The 20,235-nt window shown below is 38.2% G+C and overlaps 1 long non-coding RNA gene across 1 annotated transcript in view; it reads right to left on the bottom strand.

Moving 5' to 3' along the window:
* LOC147916976 (uncharacterized) overlaps nucleotides 1-19,876 on the bottom strand; it is a 147,325-nt gene extending 127,449 nt beyond the window's left edge. Inside the window, exon 1 of the long non-coding RNA XR_015552350.1 lies at nucleotides 19,761-19,876. This is a non-coding gene — a long non-coding RNA (uncharacterized LOC147916976). The remainder of the gene's footprint in view (nucleotides 1-19,760) is intronic.
* Nucleotides 19,877-20,235: the final 359 nt, after the last annotated feature.

The following is a 20,235-nucleotide window of genomic DNA, read 5'->3' as shown; positions in this document are numbered from 1 at the left end:
CTGCTATTTTTTGTTATAAGACTTTTAGCCCTATTTGACTATTTACTGTAATATACTGATAAACATAAAAGTTAAGTTTGGGTGATAAACACTTTTTTTACTTTCCTTTATATTGACTGTTTCAGATTGCAAAAGAAACACAGGCTCATTGAAAAAGATTTGAAAGATACATAAAACAATCTAGAAAAGGAAATTAAAAACTATCCATCCAGGGTCATCTATTGCTAGCCACTCTTTATTCCTATGTGTATTATTTTACACAGCAGAAACCATTCTCTGAATATAATTTATATCTTTTTCAGCTTGATATTTTATAATCAGAGGTTTTCATACCTTTAAACATTTTTCATAAACATTTTTATTAGCTACATACTGGTCCTTCTGATGATATGACATAATTTAACTATTGCCATATTTTTGGACTTTGTTTTTTAGATTTCCCAGTTATAAATAATGCTATTTAAAATATGCTTGCTCATTGATCTCTTCCAGTACTTTGTTATGTTTCCCTAGGAAGAATTCCTGGAAATAAAATTGCCAAGCCAAATTGTGAAAATATTTTTGAGGTATTTGGCACATATTATTAAACTGCTCTCCAGAAAGATTCTTCCAATTCATATTCCCACCAGCAATATATGAGAATATTTCATCTCAATGCCACCCCGCTGACACTAGACTTTTCTCATTATAAAAAATAATTTTAAACTAAACCTGAAGTAAATGGAGCAGTTTTTCCCAAGGTCTTGGATTTTTTCAAATTTTTCAAAATTGGTGACAGGAAGATGAGCCTCTAAGAAAAGTCCCATAGAAACTAGAAGATGCAGGCCCTTTCGGCCAGTGTTCATGCCCTCGTGGGTATCTGTGTGTAGAACCAACACCCAGTGAGATAATTCAAAGGAAGGAAACAGAAACAAGAAACAAAATCATGCTATTTCCTCATTGGCCTCAATATAAGAAAATTTTGTGCTTATGGAGGTGTTAGGTAATGCCATGGTGGTAATCATTTTGCCATATACAAGTGTATCAAATCAACACGTTGTACACCTTAAATTTACACAACATTATATGTCAATTATATCTCAATTAAGCTGGAAAACATTTTGTAAAGACATTTTGAGTCATGAAATTAAGTGATAAATACATTGGTAGAGACTAAGATTCTCATGATAATTTGCCTAGAACTGTCCACTCGAGTTAATGGTGACCTTGCCAACACTACAGGAACACCCACTTCTGTGGAACTAGAGGCCAATAAAATAAGTAACAGTGGCTGACATTTACTGAAGTCTTCCTGGACACCAGACACTAAGCTTACTATCTCTCATTCAACCCACACAGCAACCCTGTTAGCTAACAATTATTCCCATTTTACAGATGACGAAATTGATGATCTCAGGAACTAACTTGCCCAAGGCCACAGAGCCTGTATGACTTGAGAGCCAGCGCTCTTCACAATGGCACTGCCAGCTCAGACTCCTGAGTCGTCACCTCGGCAAATAACCGTAAGTCAGAAAGTAAGCTGAAAAGGCTTTGTGCTACTGGACTACACACTGAAAAGGTTTGAGCACACCTATAGTCTTATTACTTTGAAGATGGATCTGCAAGTTAGACGCTGTCTTTTTTTTTTAACCATCATCACTATCCACCTCCAGAAATTTTTTTTCATTGAATATATTTGACATATAACATTGTGTAAATTTAAGGTGTACATCTTAATTTGATACATTTCTATATAGTAATATGATTGCCATTGTAGTGATATTTAGCACCTCTATCACAGTACATAATTATCCTTGCTTTCTAGTGGTAGGAATAATTAAGTTCTAGTTTCTCAGCAAGTTTGATGATTATAGTACAATGCCGCTGTCTAGATCCCCATGGCTTATTTACTACTTGTTCCAAGTTTGTACCCTTAAACAACTATCTTATCCCTCCACTCCCCACCCCCTGGTAACTACTGTTTTATTCTGTTTTCACAAGTTTGACTTTTGTAGATTCCACACATAAGTGATATCATACAGTATTTGTCTTTCTCTGTCTCACTTATCTCACTTAGCCTAATGTGCAAGGTCCATCCATGTTGTTGCAAATGGCAGGATGTCCTCCTTTCTCATGGTTAAATAATATTCCATTGTATATACAGTGCTGTGCCACATAATGACGTTTCAGTCAACGATGGACTGTATATATGACGGTGGTCTCATAAGGTTATTACCATATAGCCTAGGTGTGTAGTAGGCTATACCATCTAGGTGTGTGGAAGTACACTCTATGATGTTTGCCCAACAGAAAAATCATCTAATGACACATTTCTCAGAACATATCCCTGTCATTAAGTGACACATGACTGTATATACCATATTTTCTTGGTCCATTCATCCGTTGATGGGCATTAAGGTTGTTTCCATATCTTGGCTGTTGTGAATAATGCTGCAATAAACACGGGAGTGCATATATCTCTTTGAAATACTGTTTTTATTTCCTTTAGGTATACCCAGAAGTGGGATTGCTAGATCATATGTAGGTCTATTTTTAATTTTTTGAAGAAGCTCAATATTGTTTTCCATAGTGGTTGGACCATTTTACATTCCCACCAACAATGTATAAGGGTTCCCTTTTCACCACATCCTCTCCAGTGCCTATCACCTCTCGTCTCCGTGATGATAGGCTGTCTTAAAAAAAAAAAAAAAAAAAAAAAAAGTCTGCCCAGGGTAATAAGAGATCCACAGTAAAGAAAAGGTGAGTATGGGCACTGAGGCTGGGAGAGAGGACCTAAGGCGACCAAATGATGGCAAAGAAGGATTTGTTCTGTGCTGGTTATGAAGACAGAATCTGGACTGGTAGGTGAAATTTCAGGCAAGAAAAAATCCAGTTCAATATGTTTTAACTGGTTTCTAATTACATTTTAAACTTTAAAGATTTGTACAATTAAAAGTTATTATTATTAAGAGCTTCTCAACAATGAGGCAGCCTTTCTCCTGAGGTAATGAATAAATTTCTGATAATTCTTTTGAGAAAGATTTACCTTCCCACACTTGGGCTGCATGTGTCTTATAGGCAATGCCAGTCTTGGAGAGTAACCAGCATCATTTAATTTCTGCCCCTGCCCAGCCTCCACTGATGGGTACCAAACCACTACATCCAATAACTGCTTTTCTCTACATCCTCCCAACAGTTATCCCTATCCAAATGGGCACCAACTCTGGTAGACTGACCCCAGGAGAAACCATGCCCACTCCCACACACCCCAGATACAGTCACTTAACAACGGGGACAAGTTCTGAAAATTTTGTCGTTGTGCGAACATCATAGAGTGTACTTACATAAACCTAGATGGTATAGCCTTCTACACACCTAGGCCATATGGTACTAAATATATGGGACCACCATCGTATATGTGGTCTGTCATGGACTGAAATGTCATTATGTGGCACATGACTGTACTTCTTAGGATTTACATTTTTTCATTTTTATTATAAATTATTTTACACATGCAGGAAATTATAACACATTCTCTTAGACCCTCTACCAAGTTTTGTCAAATCTTATTTTGCTATGTTTTAAAAGAAATAGCGCATTACAGATACAGTTAAAGCCTTCTGTGAACCTCTCCTTGTTCTCCTCTCTCCCTAGAGTTGAACACCATCCTGAATTTGGTACTCACCATCCCCTTGTACGTATGACTATATACACATTTTTAATTTTATATTCATAAACATGAATATATCTGTATTAGTTTCTGAATGCTGACATAACAAAGTATCATAAACTTGAAGCTTAAAATAAGAATTTATTTATTATAAAAATTTATTTTCTCATAGTTCTGGAGGTTTGAAGTCCAAAATCAAGGTGTTGGTGGGACCATGCTCCCTCCAAACCCTCTAGAGGAGGATCCTTCCATGCCTCTTCTAGCTTCTAGTAGCCCCAGATGTTCCTTGACTTGAGGCAGTTGAACATCAGTCTCCGCCTCCATCCTCACACGACCTTCTCCCTCTGTCTCTGTCTTCTCTTCTTATAAAGACACCAGTCATATTGGATTAGGTGCCACTCCAATGACCTTATGTTAACTAGTTACATCTGTAACAATCCTATTTCCAAATAAGGTCACATTCTGAGTGCTGGAGATTAGGACTTCAACAAATCTTTGTGGGAGAAACAATTCAACCCATAGCAATATCCATAAACAATATATAGAAGTGATTGGGTGCTTTAAAACTTACATAAATGATGTCATTCTGCAACTGGCTTATTTTCTTTTACATACAATTTTGAGATTAATCTGTCTCAGTACTTGTAACTGTAGTTTGTTCGTTTTAACAAAAGTATAGTATAGTATTCCATTGTATGAACACACCACAATTACTCATCCCTTTTCCTTTTAGATGCATTTTTGTTGCCTCTGTTATTTCATTATCACAAAAAATACTGCAATAAATTTATTTACACATGTTGCTTGTGCAGCTGTGTGAAGGTTTGTCTAAGGTGTAAACATAGGAACATGGGGACGGGGTTTTTAGAATTTGTGCATCTTCAGTCTTTAGAACATATTGCCAAATTGCTCTCCAAGACTAGTCACAACAAATGAAACACCCACTAGCTCTGTCCCAGAATTTACACTACTCAGTATCCTTGCTAATATTTGGTATGGTCTGATTTTTAAATTTTGTATCTATAAGGTTGGTGTGAAATTGTTGCTTTAATTTTCATTTTCCTGATTCCTAATAGGTTGAAAAATGGTGCATATTTAGTAGCCACTAAGTTTTCCTCTTCTGTGAATTGCCCGTTTATATCCTTAAGCTTGTTTTCTCTTGCTAATTTATTGGGATTTTTAATATATTCTGGATCCTAATGAGTTATAAGTTTTGCAACTATCCCTTAATATATGACTTTTCTTTGCACCTAGTTTGTGGTCTTTTCTTACACAGAGGCCTTTTGAAAATTTTAATACAGTCAAATTCATGAAGCTTTCTCTTCATGATTTGTGTATTTGATATATGGATTTATAAGTACAATATTCTCCTATATTTACTTTGTTGAACTTTTCATTTTAAAATAATTCAAACACAGAGAACTTACAAGTCTTGGATACTCTTCACCCAGATTCACCAATCGTCAGCATTTTATCACACTTGCTTTATTATTCTCTCCCTCTCTATACATACTCTATTGTATATTAATACAATCATTAAATGTATGTATTACATATCACACATAATTGAAAATAATAATATAATTATATATTATAATTATGTATTATAAGTATAATTCACATTATATAATTATATTAATCACTGTATATTATTTTAATTAGGATGCATTATTAATATACTTTTTCTAAATTATTTGAAAGAAAGTTGCAGACATCATGCCTCTTTAATACTTCACTGTATATTTCCCAAGAACAAAGACATTCACTTATGTAACCACAGTGCAATTATCAAAAAGAGGAATTTTAACATTGATACAAAACTATGATCTACAGGTCATATTCAAATTTTGTCAGGTTTTCTAATAATGTAATTTTGGGAAATTGTTTTTCTGGTATATGATCCAGTTTAGGCTCATACATTACATTTAATTTTATGTCTATTTGGTTTCCTTTAATTTGGAACACTTCTTCAGCCTTTATTCATCTTTACTGACATTGACTTTTTTTTTTTTTTTGAGTATTTAGGCAGTTTATTTTTTAGAATATTTCTCAATTGTCAGATGTTTTCTCATGATTAGATTCAGATTATGGTAGGAATGATGCATAACTACATTTTCTTTTTTTTAATATTTTGCTTTTCTCATTTAGGTTTATAATCAACACCTACTTTTATATAAGGTGTGTGATAGGGATGTATCATTTTTCCACGTGGATAACTATTTTCAATCATCAAGTAGTGAAATATTTCCCAAAAAGATTTATAATTATTATGCTACTTCTGCTGTATATCAATTTTCCACATATACATAGGCACAATTTCTGGGGTATCTATTCTGTTCCATTGATTTATTTGTTCATCCCTGTGCCAATATTGCCTTTTTAAAATTATTATGGCTTTCTAATAGGGAAAGACAACCTACTCTATTCTTCTTTTACTTCAAAGTTGTCTTGGCTATTATAGGCCTTTTGTAAAGTTTCACACACACACACACACGTCTCATGAAGTATTTACTTTAATTGCATTGAATTAATAGATTAATTTCAGGAGAATTCCCATCTTTACAAGAACTGAATCTTTCCGCTAATGGACTGAACATGATTTTCTCTTTTGTTTAGACCCTTTTGGGTAAATTTGACAATGTTATACATACAGTTCGTATACATTTTTTGTTGTATAAATTCTGAATTATTTTCTAAGTTTTTTATTGTTATTTTTTAAATGTTATATTTTTAAGAATCCATTTTGTATTTTTGTTACTGATAGATACGAATACAAATGATTTGTGTGTATTGATCTTATTACATCCAACAACTTTACTGAACTCTCTATTAAGTCCAATAGTTTGCAAATTTGTGGATTTTGAATGCAGATAATCATACTGTCGGTAAACAAGGACTTCCATTATACTGTGGAATAAGGGCATCTTTGTATGTTTAAAGGAAATATGCCTAACTTTTCACCATAAGAAAGTTTCATGCTTTGGATTTCTTTGGAATTCTTGCTTTAATGTTTTAAGGTTTTAATCTAATTTTTCTTTTTATTGTAGGTGGCCTCAAAATCCCTATCAATGTACAAACATGCTACATTATGTTCCTTAACCCTAGATTCTGCTCCACCTCTGCCCCATTTCTCACTTCTCTTTACAGTAAATTCTTCAAAAAGTTGTCTGTATTCACTGTCTCCATTAGTTCTTTGAATAGATTCTCTTGAACCTCTTTCAATCAGGCTTTTATTTTACCACTTCACAGAAATTGCTCTTGTCAATATCACCAGTAATCTCTACCTGGCCAAATAAAGTTCAGGTGACAACTTAACCTCTCAGCAGCATTTGACACTTTTGTCACTTGGCTTCGGAAATTCTACATTCTCCTATCTTCTCTCTTTTCTCACAGATCCCTCCTTATTCTCCTTTGCTAGATCCTTCCCCCCTTTTCTCTAAATTATGGGATGCTGCAGAGCTCATTTCATCACTATCTGCTCTCACACTCTTTGTAGGTAATTTCAGCCTGTCTCCTGACATTAACAACCAGCTCTGTGCCGATAACTCCCAAGTATGTATCTCCAGCCCAACTGCTCCCTGAATTCCACACTTATACCAGCCCACTTGACATCTTTGCTCAGATGTCTAATAGGAAACTCAGACTTAACATGCAGAAAACAAGCCCTTGACTTCTTACCATCCCTCCCCAGCAATGTTCCCATGATTGGAGTTCTCCTTGATTCTACTGTTTCGTTCACAATCTACACACAACCTGTCAGGAAATCTTGTTGGTTCTACTTCAATTGTGGTATGAATAAATGAGGAAAGTTGATGCCCCAAGATGTGCCATGTTTAATTTCAGATCTCACGGATTCATTACATAACGGGCACTCCTGTTTCAGGACGTGGCTTTAAGGTAATCTTGCACAAGGAGCCATTAAAATATTGAAATTCAAAAATAATTAAGACATATAATATATCCACTTGTGTTTTGGAGTGCCAAATGACAGCATACCAAAGTTACACCATCACATGGATACCTGACATAAACTATTGGTCTTTTCTATATTTCCCAACTTTGCTATTGTTAAGTATGACCATCGTGATATCTTCCACAACTCCTCTGAGTACCGTCCAGGAGGAAAACACTTAGAAATCAATATGTTTCCTTCTAAATTCTCTTTACACAGTTGGAAATATGGTAACAGGTGGGCGTGGTATCTTTTTACTCAGCCATTCTTCTCAGAAGGGTGGCAAACTGAGTTAAAAGAAGAGCATGCTTTTTTCTCAACTGTGTATTTCTTATAGCAATAGAACCAATAGGCCAGATGAGCATAGTTATCAATTAGTACAGTATTCCACAAACCACAGAAGTAGATAATACACAGTTTAGAATAACATTTAAAGAAATTAAATATGTAGTGGCAATCAGTGCTCTGACTCACTGCTCCTTCTTTTGTTCTTTCCCCTTCTTGACAAAGGGAAGCAAATCTGTGAATCTCTCCCTCACCTATTTATCCTGAATCATATTATTTTTTGCTTTGGAAGCTAAAGTTTTTGGAGGTTTCCTCACAGCGGTGGCTCTCTACAGACTCCACCTCTCCCTTGTCAGCCACTGGAATAATTTCCAAAAGGCTGCTAGTTTTCTTCCTTTCAGAAATCTACTCTGGCCTTTCACACAATTCATTTCAAAATGGAAAAAGGAAATGCACCTTTTCCTCATGAATTCTCACTATTAGTTTTCAAATGAGAATGGGCTGCAAACATGCACGTGAAGAGAAGGGGACAGATGCACCAACAATGGCTCCTTCAGTATTTTACGCTTTTTGTCCCATGTAGGTGAGTGACCCTCACAGGGAATAGAGGGAGCCCCTCACTCTCCTGAGGGGGTCACAGCAGGCTTCCTGGAGCAAGTGTGCAAGCCAAACTCTGGAGGAAGAATGTGAGGCAGGAAAACGGGTCTGGGCATCGTCAGGGCAGCAGTTTCAGGCAGAGGTGAAGACGTGGGCAAAAGCATGGAAACAAGCAAGAACATGGTCTGTGCAGAGGGAAAGCATGGACCATGCAGTTAATTCAAATATAAAACAAGGAGGACTGAGCCTTGAGAGTGGGTAGAAATTGAACTGAAGGGCCTTTTTCATCAGGTTGGGGAGTGTATTAGTTTGCTAAGACTGCTGTACAAATTACCACTAACTAGGTGACTTAAAACAACAAATTTATTCTCTCATAATTTGGAGACCAGAAGTTTGAAATCAAGGTTAATTCCTTCTGAAGGCTTTCTCCTAGCTTCTGGCGGCTGTCAGCAACACTTGGTGCTCCTTGGCTTACAGACGGTGTCACTCTAACCTCTACCTCCATCTTCACATTGTCTTCTCTGTGTCTTCTTCTCTTCTCTTCTCAGGACACATGTTGTTGGATTCAGGGCCTACCCTAATCCAGGATGATCTCATCTTCACATCCTCAACTTAATTACATCCATAAAGACGCTTTTGCCAAATAAGTTCATATTTACAGTTTCCAGGTGGACATATCTTTTGAGGGAGCCACCATTCACCCACTACAGGGAGCTCAGGCCTTGACCTGTAGTTAGTGGAGAGCCCTTCAGATTTTACACAAGAAGAGATGCAGATTTCTTTCATAGTAAGATACCTCAGCAAGGGCTCTAATAGTAAGTATGGAGAGAAAGAAGCAGACAGAAATATTTAGGATGGTCTATGATGCTTCCCATATTTCTGGCTTGGGAAAATTTGCTGATTATAAAGAGACACCAGAAAAGAGTCATGCTTTGGAAAGACTATTCTTCTGTTTCTGACATGTTGATTTTGATGGCCTCTTGGGTAGCCTAGTGGAGAGATCCAATAGGCTGGGCTAGAGATACCAATTTGGGAGTCATCTCGGACTAAGTGAAGATAAGAGCTGATGAGTTTTCAACAGTAACCTATTCAGGAGCTAAGGATATAAGGTACAATTTAGCCCCAGGAAGGTGCTGGTAAATGTAGGCCAAGAGTCACAGGAAACAGTTCGTCAGAGAGGCCAGGAAACCAGACCAGATGCTTAGACAGTGGATGGACTGGCATGGTAGACATTGGAGAATGGCCATAGCCCTGTTAGTGTCTGCTCCCAGCATCACCAGATAAGGAAGTAAAGATGACACAGCCACATCTACTCTGTATTTGCCTGTGGAGCAAAGTGTGGGCCAGGTCTGAGCCAATGGTGAGAGGTGGAAAGGCTCTATGTTTAGAGCTTCAGTATCATTTGTATAAAACCACAATCTAACATATGGGATTGTGAGGGAGACAAACCACCTTCTAGACACTAAGGGGCTGCTTTTAGAAGAAGAGAGAAACCCAGGTTCTAGTTGGGTAGATAACTCTGGAACTAGAGGACCTGGTAGGAATTATGCTTTTTTCTTATGGGTTCTCTCACCACACGTGCCAAAGTTCCTTGTGCATGGAGATGGACTAAATACCACACAAGCAAAGCCGTCTTCTAAAAGGATTACAGAAATCACAGTGCAGAGTTCCTGCCAAGACAGTCTTCTGAGCTTATATAAGAGAACCCCCACCACCACTCCAAACAGACATATAGATAGAAGTTTTTGTTAAAAAAAAAAAAAAAAAAAACTTCAGAATACATAACCAAGTTCAAAAAAAGAAAGAAATGGGAATTTCTACAGATTATAAGTGAGAAGAAAATGGGAGTCCATACTCTCTCTCGAGTCTGGGGTTTGGGCCCGCCTGGGGAAGAAAGTTTAGACCAGAGGCCTCAGAAAAGAGCTGTCCTGTCCTTGAACAGAGACAGTCTTCCTATGACCCCAGGATTCTGCTGGAAGCAAGTTGTCCCTGAGAACGATGGCCCACAACCGCTCCCTCATGCTTCACCTAATTTTTCATTCATAACCGAAGTCCACCAGACTGATAAGGAAAACAACAGCATGCATGAAAGAGGACCAAGATGACAAATCAAACAACTGGTCCCAGAAGAAGCAGAAACGGTTCAGAGAACAGTAGAGGACTATAAAAAATCCCAATTTTCTTAGAGACATCTGAGAAGATGCTACAGCTGCAAAGTCAGTTTAGGCTGCTATGTTGAAGGAGCAACTACGAAACAAGAAAGAAATCTTGGAAATTAAAAATATGATTGCCAAAATAGAATAGCTGGAAGAAAAAGAAACCTCTTGCAAAGTAGAACAAAAAGACAGAAATTGAAAGCATGAGGGAAAAGTCAAGAGACCGTTTTTATAATTTGTATTGTATAATGTAAGACATGAAAGAATACATGTAACACAGATGCAAGTTATGATAATTAAATGAACACCAGTGAGCCCACCACCCAGCTCAAGAACCAGAGCATCACCAATCTGTTTACTCCCTCCCTGTCCCATCTCCTGCCTCCCAACCAGAGGTAAGTGCAATTGTGTATTTTGTGTTAATTATGACCTTGTTTGTGAAAACTTACTTTTTGCACATATGAATATATCCTTAAACAATAGTTTTACTTGTTTTTGAACCTAATAAAAATGGCATCATAATGACAGATTGATAGAGAGGGATAGATAGACCTAAGGCTAGATTGAGAAGCAGCAAAGCAGTGATTAAAGGCAGGACTGACGTTTCACACCCTGATTCTATCCCTCCCAAGCAAGGTAAACTTACACAAGTTACATACTTCTCAGAGACTCAGTTTACTCATCTGCAAAATGGAGATGATAATATCTCCCTCAGAGGGTTGTTATGAGGATTGAGTGAAGTGATGCACGTACAATGCTTAGACTGAGCTTGGCACAGAGTAACCGTGGATATTTACCATTTCATTGTACTGCTCTTTGTTTTCTGTAACTTTTTTTCTCACTCAATTTACATTTCTAAGATCAATCAATTTTGTTGCATGTAGCTATAGTTCATTATTTTCTTCTACTGCCATAATATTACGTCATGAGAATATCCTGTATTTTACCTTTTCATTCTCCTATCAATCTACATTTGGGTTGTTTCACTTTTCTGCTATTAAAATCTATGATGCTATAAGCATTCTTATACCTGTTTCCTGGTGCACGGCTGCAAAAGTTTCTCTAGAACATACATTCTTATGTCTAGGAGTGAAACTGCTGGGCCATAGCATATGAGAATGTGCAACTTCATGTGATAAGACCAAATCACCAAATTTTTTTCCAAGATGATAAACACTTCACAGGATATAAAACTTTCCATTGAGTTACAGCCTTTTGGTATGGTCAGACTTCCTAATTTTTTCCTCTTCAATGAAGGAAAATGATACTTCACTATCTTAATTTCCATTTCTATACTTTTGAATGAAGTTGAGTATCTTTCAATATATTCATCATTTATGTTTCCTATTCTATAAAATCCTGTTTATGATTTGCTCACTTTTCTATTAGGTTTTGGCTTACTAATCTTATTGATTTGTAAGAGTTCTTTGTATATTTTAGAAAATGACACTTTGCCAATAATATGCTATGTGAATATCTTTTCCAAGTTTGGGGCTAATGTTCTCACTTTATTGACGGTGTGTATTAATGAACAGAGGTTCTCAAATTTTAAATGCTCAACTTTATCAATTTCTTAGTTAGCATTTTCTCTGTCTTGAGGTAAAAATGTATGTATGACATATGAAAGAATGTATGTAACACAGATGCAAGTTACAGGTTCCTGCATTTCTCCTGCATTTCTGATAAAAGTTTTAAAGTTTTGCCATCACATTTAAGTCTAATCCATCAGGGACTCTTAAAAAATATATAGTGTAATTTAGTGATCTAATTCCATTTTTTCCATATTCTTAATACGTATCTCGACATCATTTACCAAATAGCTCTCTTCTCTTCATTGATTTGCAATATGAATATATTAGATTCTTAGGGCTACCATAACAAATTACCACAAACTTGATGGTTTAAAACAACAGAAGTGCATTGTGTCACAGTTCTGGAAGCTAGAAGTCCAAAATCAAGGTATTAACAGGGTTGGTTCCTTCTGGAGGCTCCGAGGGAGAAACCATCCTTTGGCTGTCTCCTAGCTTCTGGTGGTTGCCCACAACCCTTGGTGTTCCTTGGCTTAGAGATGCATCACTCCAGTTTCTGCCTCCATCTCCACATTGCCCTCTTCTCTGTGTCTACGTCCTCTCCTCTTCTCATAAGGACACCAACACTGGATTTAGGGCCACTTCCTCTCTAGATCCTTAAGTAATTACACCTGCAAAGACCCGATTTCCAAATAAGGTCATATTCTGAGGTTTCAGATAGACACGAATTTTGGAGGGGACATGAGTCTACCCTACTACAATGGGTCAATATCAGGTTTCCATATAATGAAGTGTCTAGTTCTGGGCCCTTTGTTCCATTCCAATCACCTGTTCTTCTATCTTTGAACCAATACCACGCTGTCTTAATTGCGGATGCTTTAATACTTTTCTTTTTTTTTTTTTTAATTTTTTGTTTATTGCAGTAACATTGGTTTATAACATTGTAAAAATTTCAGGTGTACATCATTGTACTTCTATTTCTGCATAGATTACATCATGTTCACCACCAAAGTACTAATTACAACCCATCACCACACACATGTACCGAATTATCCTTTTCAGCCTCCTCCCTCCCCACTTCCCCTCTGGTAACCACCAATCCAATCTCTGTCCCTATGTGTTTGTTTATTGTTGTTATTATGTACTACTTAATGAAGGAAATCATACGGTATTTGACCTTCTCCCTCTGACTTATTTCACTTTGCATTATACCCTCAATGTCCATCCATGTTGTCACAAATGGCTGGATTTCATCGTTTCTTATGGCTGAGTAGTATTCCATTGTGTATATATACCACAGCTTCTTTATCCATTCGTCCCTTGATGGGCACTTAGGTTGCCTCCAAGTCTTGGCTATTGTGAATAACGCTGCAATGAACACAGGGATGCATGTACCTTTACAAATTGGTGTTTTCAAGTTCTTTGGATAAATACCCAGCAGTGGAATAGCTGGATCATATGGTAGTTCCAGTCTTAATTTTTTGAGGAATCTCCATACTGTTTTCCATAGTGGCTGCACCAGTTTGCACTCCCACCTGCAGTGTATGCGAGTTCCCTTCTCTCCACATCCTCTCCAACACATGTTGTTTCCTGTCTTGTTAATTATAGCCATTCTGACGGGTGTGAGGTGATATCTCATTGGAGTTTTGATTTGCATTTCCCTGATAGTGATTTTGAACATCTTTTCATGCGTCTGTTGGCTATCTGTATATGTTCTTTGGAGAAATGTCTGTTCAGGTCTTTTGTCCATTTTTTAATTGGGTTGGTAGATTTTGTTGTTGAGATGCATGAGTTCTTTATATATTTTGGAGATTAAGCCCTTATCAGATGTATGGTTTGCAAATATCTTCTCCCAATTATTAGGTTGTCTTTCCGTTTTGTTGATGGTTTCCTTTGCTGTGCAGAAGATTTTTAGTTTGATGTAGTCCCATTTGTTTATTTTTTCTATTGTTTCTCTTGCCCAGTCAGACGTGGTGTTTGAAAAGATGTTGCTAAGACCGATGTCGAAGAGCATACTGCCTATGTTTTCTTCTAGAAGTTTCACAGTTTCAGGTCTTACATTCAAGTCTTTAATCCATTTGGAGTTAATTTTTGTGTATGGTGTAAGGTAAGGGTCTACTTTCATGTTTTTGCATATGACTATCCAGTTTTCCCAACACCATTTGTTGAAGAGACTTTCTTTTCCCCATTGTATGTTCTTGGCTCCTTTGTCAAAGATTAGCTGTCCATAGATGTGTGGGTTTATTTCTGGGCTTTCGATTCTATTCCATTGATCTGTGTGTCTGTTTTTGTGCCAGTACCATGCTATTTTGGTTACTATAGCTTTGTAGCATATTTTGAAATCAGGGAGTGTGATACCTCCAGCTTTGTTCTTTTTTCTCAGGATTCCTTTAGCTATTCGGGGTCTTTTCTTATTCCATATAAATTTTAGGATTCTTTGTTCTATTTCTGTGAAAAATGTTGTTGGAACTTTGATAGGGATTGCATTGCATCTATAGATGGCTTTAGGAAGTATGGACATCTTAACTATGTTAATTCTTCCAATCCAAGAGCATGGAATATCTTTCTATTTCTTTGTGTCTTCTTCGATTTCTTTCAGCAATGTTTTACAGTTTTCGGTGTATAGATCTTTCACCTCTTTGGTTAAGTTTATTCCTAGGTATTTTATTCATTTTGTTGCAATTGTAAATGGGATGGTACTCTTAATTTCTCTTTCTGCTACTTCATTGTTAGTGTACAGAAATGCAACTGATTTTTGTATGTTGATTTTGTATCCTGCAACTTTACCATATTCGTTTATTAATTCTAAAAGTTTTCTGGTGAATTCTTTAGGGTTTTCTATATATAAAATCATGTCATCTGCAAATAGTGACAGTTTCACTTCTTCCTTTCCAATTTGGATCCCTTTTATTTCTTTCTCTAGCCTGATTGCTCTGGCTAGGACTTCCAGTACTATGTTAAATAGGAGTGGTGACAGTGGGCATCCTTGTCTGGTTCCTGTTCGTAAAGGGATAGCTTTCAGTTTTTCACCATTGAGGATGATATTAGCTGTGGGTTTCTCATATATGGTTTTTATTATGTTGAGATACTTTCCTTCTATCCCCATTTTATTCAGAGTTTTTATCATAAATGGATGCTGTATCTTGTCAAATGCTTTCTCTGCATCTATTGAGATGATCATGTGATTTTTAATCTTCATTTTATTAATGTGGTGTATTACGTTGATTGATTTGCGAATGTTAAACCATCCCTGCATCCCTGGAATAAATCCCACTTGATCATGGTGTATAATCTTTTTAATATATTGTTGTATGCGATTTGCTAGTATTTTGTTGAGGATTTTTGCATCGATGTTCGTCAGTGATATTGGCCTGTAATTTTCTTTTTTTGTGTTGTCCTTGTCTGGTTTTGGTATCAGGATAATGTCAGCTTCGTAGAATGAGTTAGGGAGCTTCCCCACCTCCTCAATTTTTTGGAAGAGTTTGAGAAGGATAGGTATTAAGTCTTCTTTGAATGTTTGGTAGAATTCACCAGGGAAGCCGTCTGGTCCTGGACTTTTATTTTTGGGGAGGTTTTTGATTACTGTTTCGATCTCCTGGTGATTGGTCTATTCAAATTCTCTACTTCTTCTTGATCCAGTTTTGGAAGGTTGTATGATTCTAAGAATTTATCCATTTCTTCCAGATTGTCGAATTGGTTGGCATATAGCTTTTCATAGTATTCTCTTATAATCTTTTGTATTTCTTTTTTTTTTTTTATAATTTTATTTATTTATTTTTTCCCCCCAAAGCCCCAGTAGATAGTTGTATGTCATAGTTGTACGTCCTTCTAGTTGCTGTACGTGGGACGCGGCCTCAGCATGGCCAGAGAAGCAGTGTGTCGGTGCGCGCCTGGGATCCGAACCTGGGTCGCCAGCAGCGGAGCTCGCTCACTTAACCGCTAAGCCATGGGGCCGGCCCAATCTTTTGTATTTCTGAGGTGTCTGTTGTAACTTCTCCTCTTTCATTTCTGATTTTACTTATTTGTGCCGTCTCTCTTTTTTCCTTGGTGAGTCTAGCTAAAGGTTTGTCCATTTTGTTGATCTTTACAAAGAACCAGCTCTTGGTTTTATTAATTTTTTCTATTGTTTTTTGGTCTCTATTTCATTTATTTCTGCTCTGATTTTTATTATTTCCCTTCTTCTACTGATTTTGGGCTTTCTTTGTTCTTCTTTTTCCAGTTCCTTTAGGTGCATTGTTAGATTGTTTATTTGAGATTTTTCTTGTTTGTTGAGATAGGCCTGTATCGCTATAAACTTCCCTCTTAGAACCGCTTTTGCTGTATCCCATAAATTCTGGCATGTCGTATTTTCATTTTCATTTGTCTCCAGCTATTTTTTGATTTCTTCTTTGATTTCTTCGTTGACCCAGTCGTTGTTCAGTAGCATTTTGTTTAATCTCCACGTATTTGTGGCTTTTCTGATTTTCTTCCTATAGTTGATTTCTAGTTTCATACCTTTGTTGTCAGAAAAGATGCTTGGTATTATTTCAATCTTCTTAAATTTATGGAGACTTGTTTTGTGGCCTAATATGTGATCAATCCTGGAGAATGTTCCAAGTGCATTTGAAAAGAACGTGTATTCTTCGGTTTTTGGATAGAATGCTCTGTATATATCTACTAGGTCCACCTGTTCTAGTGTGTCGTTTAAGGCCAATGTTTCCTTATTGATCTTCTGTTTGGATGATCTATCCGTTGGTGTAAGTGGAGTGTTCAAGTCCCCTACTATTATTGTGTTACTGTCTATTTCTGTTTTTATGTCTGTTAATAATTGCTTTATATATTTAGGTGCACCTACATTGGGTGCGTAGATATTTACAAGTGTTATATCCTCTTGTTGGATTGTTCCCTTGATCATTATGTAATGCCCTTCTTTGTCTCTTTTTACAGTTTTTGTTTTAAAGTCTATTTTGTCTGATATGAGTACTGCTACCCCAGCTTTCTTTTCATTGTCATTTGCATGGAGTATCTTTTTCCATCCCTTCACTTTCAGTTTGTGAGTGTCTTTAGGTCTGAAGTGTGTCTCTTGTATGCAGCATATATATGGGTCTTGTTTTTTTAACCAGTCAGCCACCCTATGCCTTTTAATTGGAGCATTTAGTCCATTGACATTTAAAGCAGCTATTGATAAGTATGTACTTACTTTCTCAGTGTTTTAGTAGTCCTACTCTGTTCCTTTCTTCTTCTATACAGAATTGATGGTCACTTTAGTTTGACCTCTCTCTGAAAGCTGTACTCTTTAACTCCCCTCCTCCCTCCTTATATGTTTTTATTATCATATCTAACCTCTTTTTTGTGCATTTGTATCCATTACGTTCTAATCATGGAAGTAGATAATTTTTCCTATTTGTGGTCTTCTCTTTTCCCCTTAAATCAGTCCCTTTAACATTTCTTGTAGCACTGGTTTCTTGGTGACAAACTCCTTTAATTTTTGCTTATCTGGGAAAATTTTGATCTCTCCTTCCATTTTGAATGATAACCTTGCTGGGTAGAGTATTCTTGGCTGTAAGTTTTTTCCTTTTAGCACTTTAAATATATCATCCATTCTCTTCTAGCCTGTAAGGTTTCTGCTGAGAAGTCAGCTGATAGCCTTATGGGGTTTCCTTTGTATGTAACTTGACGTTCTCTTGCGCCTTTTAGGATTCTCTCTTTATCTTTAATTCTGGACATTTTGATTATGATGTGTCTTGGTGTGGGCCTCTTTGGGTTTATCTTGTTTGGGGCTCTCTGTGCTTCCTGTACCTGGATGTCTGTTTCCTTCCTTAGGTTAGGGAAGTTTTCATCTATTATTTCTTGAAATAGATTCTCCGCCCCCTTGTCTCACTCTTCTCCTTCCGGGACACCTATAACATGGATGTTAGTGGGCTTGGTGTTGTCCCAGAGGTCCCTTAGACTGTCCTCACTCTTTTTAATTCTTTTCTCTTTCACCTGTTCACCTTGGGTAATTTCTTCCAGTCTTTCATCCAGCTCACAGATCCGTTCTTCTGTATCCTCTACTCTGCTTTTGAGTCCCTCTAATGAATTTTTCATTTCCAGTATTGTATTCTTCATTTCTGATTGCTTCTTTTTTATATCTTCCATTTCTTTGTTGACATTCTCACTGAGTTCATCTATTCTTCTCCCCAGATCAGTGAGCATCCTTAACACTCTTAGTTTGAACTCTCTGTCAGGTAGGTTGCTCATTTCTGTTTCACTTAGTTCCTTTTCTGGGGTTTTGTCCTGTTCCCTTACTTGGAATGTATTCTTTTGCCTCCTCATTTTGCCTCTTTCGCTGTGTTTGTGTCTACGTATTAGGTAGGTCAGCTACGTCTCCTGCTCTTGGATAGGTGACCTTATGTAAGTGATGCCTTAGGAGGCTTCCAGTGTGCTTCCCTCAGTTCTCAATGTTCCAGGGGTGACCCCTGTGTGGGCTACGTGTGACCTTCTGTTGTGGCCTGTTTGCTCTCCCTGTAGGTGCCCAGGGAGGCTGAGTTATGCTCCTGGCCAGCTGTTATAATGCTCAGCTGCTTGTAGTTGTTGTGGGCCCTTCAGTCTCTTTATCAGGTGTGGGGAGCCCCAGCACAGTTGGCTGCAAGTTCTAATACCACATTTGTGTTGCAGTATTTCTTTTAAGTGAGTAGGCCCCCAGCGTGGCAGGTTGTTAGGCTCAGGGCCTTACAATTGCTGTAAGCCTCTAGCCTATTAGGTCTCTTGTCAGCTCTCTGAGGATTGCAGCTGGGTGGGGCTGGCCTCAGGCACAGGAGCACCCAATTGTTTCAGGCTTTGGAAGGTGGGGCAAACCTCCTATGTGGGTCTTTGAGAAGCACAAGTCTTCTGCAGCTGACAAGCCCTGCCACCCACAGGTCCACACACACAGTCAACACAGTCCTGCCCCGTGTGAGTGCCCCGACCTCCCCAAGCGGACCCAGTCTCCCCACGGCGGGAGCCTCACACACTCCGCCACCGCCCCACACTCTCCACCCACTCCTTGTGCACACCCTGCCCCGCTTGAGTCGGCTCAGTTGCCAGGCTGCAGAGAATCCAGTCACCAATCTATGCAGGCCCACACGTTGCCTGAGGGCTTGTTGTTGGGTGGGGCTAGTCTCTAGGGTGGGCTGCCTGCCCTGGCTGAGCTGGATTAAATCGGTGCTCTAGCGGGTGGGGCAGACCCTGGGCTAGCAGGCCTCAGGGAGAACTCCAATGGCGTCTGTGTCAGCACGCCCACACCAGGCCACAACAATGGCCGCCGCCAATGTCCCAGTCCCTGGAGAGGTCTCACCCCTCACCGAGATGCACTCAGGGCCTATTAGGTGAGTCTCTTTTCACCACAGCACTGTGCACCTTTCTTTCTGGTGATTTTAGGATGCTTTCTGAAATGGGTGAGTTTGTGTGCGGCCCTTTAAGAGCCAGTTTTAGTTTCTTTGTGAACCGGGTTTTCTGGGGGTGCTCCCCAATGTTTTAGTAGCAGGCACAGTCAGATATTATGCCGCTGGTGTCGATTGTGCTGGGTCCACAAAATGCCCACAGTGGGGGCGCTCCCCGGCTCAGGGCCCCGCGCCTCCAGGGAGGCTGCGTACCTGTGAGCTGCTCCCTGCGGCCGTGCAGCTGGCGGCGTGTGAAGGCGGCGTTTTTCCTCTCCAGAAGGGAGTCTCTGCCTCTTCCACCTCAGTTAGGATTGTCCTTTGTTGCAGGAGATCCTCTTATCCAGTTTTCAGTTCTGTCTCAGGGGTAATTTTTCCAAGAGTAGTTGTAAATTGGCTGTGTCCATGGGAGGAGGTGAGTTCCGAGTCTGCTTACGCCGCCATCTTGACTCCCGCCAATACTTTTCTAATAATTGTTGATATCTGAAAAGCAAGTCCCTCCTCCTCTCCCTCTTCTAAAGTATCTTGGCTATTTGGGGAGCTTTGCTCTTCTATACAAATTGAAGCATCAGCTTGTCAAATTCCTTTTAAAAGTCATGTTGAAATTTAATTGAAATTGCACCGAATATATGAAAAATTGGGGGAAAACTGACATCTTTACATTATTGAGTCCTCCAATTCACAGATATGA

Source organism: Ceratotherium simum, chromosome 5 (assembly GCF_057802395.1).
Source record: "Ceratotherium simum simum isolate JZ-2026a chromosome 5, ASM5780239v1, whole genome shotgun sequence".
Classification (NCBI taxonomy): Eukaryota; Metazoa; Chordata; class Mammalia; order Perissodactyla; family Rhinocerotidae; genus Ceratotherium; species Ceratotherium simum.
This window is presented reverse-complemented; position numbering and strand designations above follow the sequence as displayed.